At 39.4% G+C, this 5,000-nt stretch overlaps 1 protein-coding gene across 1 annotated transcript in view; it reads left to right on the forward strand.

The window, feature by feature from the left end:
• The first annotated feature begins 986 nt into the window (after window positions 1-986).
• Window positions 987-5,000, forward strand: part of LOC138001207 (G-protein coupled receptor 83-like) — a 13,357-nt gene continuing 9,343 nt past the window's right edge. Inside the window, exon 1 of the mRNA XM_068847861.1 lies at window positions 987-1,006. The gene's annotated coding sequence lies outside the window, so the exon portion shown is untranslated. The remainder of the gene's footprint in view (window positions 1,007-5,000) is intronic.

The following is a 5,000-nucleotide window of genomic DNA, read 5'->3' on the forward strand; positions in this document are numbered from 1 at the left end:
TTTGGTGGCAGGTGTCCTCTTGTCGATTTGTTGTTCAACATCAGCGCCAGACAACAAACGTTTCACACGGAATGGCTGTTCTCGGTTTACGTTCTCCGTCCCCACACACTTATCCCGAAGGTTGTCTACCTGTGATACAATCGTCTGCAAGTTCTTCTTGCAACAAACACAAATGTATTGCGAACCATTCACAGTCGTTACATTTATTCGGCAATAATTTTCCAACATCACTGCGATCGGGGTTTTTTCCCCTCGTTTGGTCACGACAACGCATAATTTTGATGTTATTTTCCTGGCACCGCAAATCACACAGTAATTTTCATACACGATTTTTTTCGGAGTTTCCATGTTTTTAGTTTTCGCGGTTCCTGTATTTTACATATTTAGCCACCCTGGTATCTAATGCAATATGATTGGCTCGTTCCGAGCATGCGCCTGCAAGTAATACAGGACTCTCTCTTTTCCCGCCTGGGTTCCAGGCCCATTTTCAGGGCGGGGTAAGAGGGAGTCCCGGAACAGGACTAAGCTTGGGTCTGAGGTCAAATTAACTCCACCCGATGAGGTACAGTCATTTCATGTACAACACTTACCCCATCCCCACAGCGGCGCTCGTAACAATGGAGCTGTTCGAGAAGCCGCTGTGGGGATGGGGTAAGTGTTGTACATGAAATGACTGTACCTCATCGGGTGGAGTTAATTTGACCTAAACTCCGTGACCATTCACTAGATCATCAGCTATCGGAAGCAGAAAATGCTCATTTCCAGCCAAGTGCGTGGGGATTTTTGACGACGAAACATTTACTGAGGTTCGCAAATGATGGGGCTTTAGCTTTCCGTGAAAAAATCGCGGCTGGGATGGATTCTTATGGCGCAAGCCGCCTCTGAGCTGACTACGCGAGCTTGCGGTCGAAATCTTAGTGTGCTGCCTTGACTTCGTCTTAGACAGTGAAAATACGGAATTCCCGACACGGTTAAATAAGCCAAAACGCACAAGAATACACCAGAGGTGAGTCAGTTTTATTCATTTTATTGAATCAACGTTAAATTGAGCGGTTTTTTAGGCCTCATAATCAACGGTATTTTATTTCCCATAAACGTCTTATAACGCGTTCAAATTCTCAAGGGCTGCCTGTAACCCAATACCGCTTGCGCTCAAAGGTCATCTTCCCACTCGTAATTAATAATTACACCCTCTCTAGTGACGCGAAAATGGGCTGCCTATGTGAACAGTAAAATTATTTGTAATGGTTGATGGAATACTGTATACATTTTCCCATACTCTGAACAGAATATTCAGTTTCAAATGGACTTCGGCTTATTGCTGATTTTTGCATAAGAACAGACTGACAGGCATTTCGGCTTGGAAAGCATTTCAAATGCCAATGATGAAAGGAAGAAAGGAATTTAAAAATGCGATAACATGGGTAAAGGTTTCGTAAGACACAAACAAGTAAAAATTAGGGATAGGATAGAACGACGTTTCGGTTACATCGTGACACTATTTTCAAATTCAAATGCATTAAGATAAACCGTCAGAAAATTCGAATTTTGTAACGTTTTATCGCAAAGCATTTAAATTTGAAAATGGTGTCACGATGTCACCGAAACACCCGTCGTTTTAATGAAATGGGTCATTTTTTTAATATATATTAAAAATGCAAACACCTGCTTCGAACAGTAGAAACGAACGCATACCACTTCTCAGTTTTTACACAGCATTTACCTTTAAAAGACCTACAGCTGTTCAAAAGTTTGGCATCCGATTCGGGTAAGCGTATCGATAAAACGATGAACTCAACTTTTCTTCTTCCGTTTAAATAACTTTTGCTGCTTTTTTCTGTGCATCATGTCTTGAGTCAACATCGACAACCATAATTTTTTTGGGTTTTTTTACATATGCGAATAATCGATTATATATTAACCTTGCATGTATTGGTTACAACACAGCAGGACTCGGTGTTTCACTGAAGTGTGCAAGCGGTGTTTCAATTGTTTTCACTATATCATAAGCATTTGCAAATCGTCAACACCGAACGATCGGTAACCAGTGGACAGGAGTTTTGAAAGGAACCGTTTCATCACAGACTTTATCATGATGAGGAAAACGGAAAATTGACAGACCATCCAAAGCCCGAGTTTGAAGGGAATTTTTAACTTTTTCATTGGCTATCTAGAGTCCATACCCTTGTAAAGATTCCTATTCCTGCCCGAATTGATATGACTCATCGCTCAGTCATCGAGAAAGCTCGACCTCTACGAAGGCTAAAGACTTTGCTTTTATGATTTATCAGGGATTCAAATTAAAACCAGAAAAACTTCGGGTCAAAGCAATGAGGAGACTTTATTTTATTTATTTTATTTTATTTAATCAATTTGCCAACAAAGGCAGGTGACAACACAATAGAACATTAAGTCCCCTACAAGGTGTATCACCCACCCAACCCAACCCACACAATGTATGTAAAAACTAACTACACCAATCTTTTCCTTTGAACGAACCTCAGTCTCCCATATCCTCCAAGTTGTTACATGTTCTCTAGTGTCAGTCATGGACAAATTTTATTGTTATTTGCTATGTTTCCCTCTAAAGCATAATACTATAAATTTTATTATTGACATTTTCGTTTCAGCATTTTTCTGATCGATCGATCCTTTTTGCATTCAGTGAGTTTTCGGATAGGGAATATTACACAGTGTTGATTATTGAAAGTTTTTGACCAAACTCTTAAAAGGAGATGAACTCCTATCATACAATGACGGGTGATTTACGCCTAGTTGTCATCTTTATGGAGAAAAAAGCCACTGGTCCCTATTTTGATCTCTCTGCGATTATTAGTAGCGGGGAAATGAACAAACGGATAAGCATTATTGACCAAAGATTGCAATTTAAAAATACTAAAATATATTAGAATAGAATCTTTATTTATACACGATAGGATTAAAGCTAAAAAGCTTGTGAGGTCGTGTACTTGACAGATTAATTACTTGTCCAATTCCAAATTTATTAATTATAACAATGAAACAAATTAATACCTATAAACATTCTAATAGAATACAATTCTAAAATTTGAAATTTACTTCTACATAAAAATACGTGAAATCAGCTAATCTATTCCTAACCGTTGAACCCGATAAGCCAGTGAAAGTAAAGCTCCTGAAGTGATCATTTTTCATGAGTAGTCAACGAAGTTTGCGGAGGTCAATACTACCTACGTTTTTGACATTATGGTTAAAAAAATATCATACCACTGAACGTCGATATACCAGTGAGTCTTTTAACCATCTAGTTGTATTGAATCTAGGTTTCGTGATTGCTTCTTGATCACTTAATAAATAGCTACATTCCCGTCTTATAAATATGCTATTATTTAGACACTCAGGTGGTGACGGGTGGTGACAATTCTAACAAATGCTGTTTGAGCACAGCAATGTGAAACTAAAAGTCAAGCCGAAATTTTGGATTATCCTTCCGATTTTTTCGCTGTCATTCCCGGAAAAAAAAAACTTCCCGAAATCGTGATTTCATTGTAGTAAGCCTATTCAGAGTTTGGCTGTTGCTTTTAGCTGTGTAACCGCTGTTATTAAATAACAGACGCTTTGTGTGGGTTTAAAATCCGTAAGGAATTACTATTCATCGGAACCCAACTGTTTGCTCGTGAACAGAGTTAACTGAATAGAGTGTAATGTGAAGTGCTCGATTTCTATCCCATATGAACCATGTGAGCGTTAGCCCTACTGATGGAAATGGGCCAACACAAGGACAGAAAAAAAAACTCTGACCAGGGTGGGAACTGAACGCACGACCTTCGGGTTAGATCTCCGCCGCTCTACCGACTGAGCTACAAGGTCAGACGGGAGCAGGCCGTGGGAACTGAAGATGTTAAAGTCACGGCAATGAACATATGCAAGTACAAGGAAAGGTTACGTTTATACAAACGTTGGCCGTGTAGCACTTATTTTTTAAACAGAGTTAACTGAATAGAGTGTGCTGTGAAGTGCTCGATTTCTATCTCATATGAACCATGTGAGCGTTAGCCCTACTGATGGAAATGGACCCACACAACGTTTGTATAAACGTAACCTTTCCTTGTACTTGTACATGTTCATTGCCGTGACTTTAATATCTTCAGTTCCCACGGCCTTCTCCCGTCTGACCTTGTAGCTCAGTCGGTAGAGCGGCGGAGATCTAACCCGAAGGTCTCTGGTTCAGTTCCCACCCTGGTCAGAGTTTTTTTCTGTCCTGTGTGGGCTTTTCTGTGTGCTTGTGAAGTTTGCTTATTTAATAGTAATACATGAGGCGGCAGTTAACCTAGCAACCTTTGTGGTTTTCTCAATTGGTGTTGATAGAAGAATCCTCCTTACAAGAAGGGGTTTCTCTCCACTAACTAAAACATTCACTAATTAGCAGGTAGTTTGAGGGGAATATTGTGTGTGTGAATGGTGAGTTGAGGAAAAACAAAAGTTAGGGTTAGTCTGTAAAATGAGGGGGAGAAATTTACAAAGCAAACTCTTAACCCCATAATAAGGTTTGTTGAAACAAACTCTGTGTGAAATTATAAACTTTAATCTCAGAAACAGCCAGATAGTATATGTACAAAAAACTGAATCCCGTAGGAGGGATTAACAAATATTTGACCATGAAAATTATTTGTTCTTAAAAATGGAAATAATAAAGATGAAGAATCTTTACACTAAAATCTTCGTTCTTAAAAAATATATGGAAAAAATTAAAGAAATCCCATGGAATATTAAACACAGGTTCCACGAGGCAAATCCAAATATCCCGAAGATAAAGACAAGCTGACTGCGACACCATTAGGCTAGTAAATGGCAACGAATCTTCAGGGGTAGAGCCCAACAGAGCAAGGGGGTTTCTAGTCCAGCGCCGGACCTCTACACTCGTGCCGAGTCAAGAACGGAAATGAGATGAACAACAAGTCGCAACTCTGGACAAAAACCAATACTAAAAACCATGGACAGATTAACACGACCAAAGCTTC

Source organism: Montipora foliosa, chromosome 4, assembly GCF_036669935.1.
Source record: "Montipora foliosa isolate CH-2021 chromosome 4, ASM3666993v2, whole genome shotgun sequence".
Taxonomy (NCBI): domain Eukaryota; kingdom Metazoa; phylum Cnidaria; class Anthozoa; order Scleractinia; family Acroporidae; genus Montipora; species Montipora foliosa.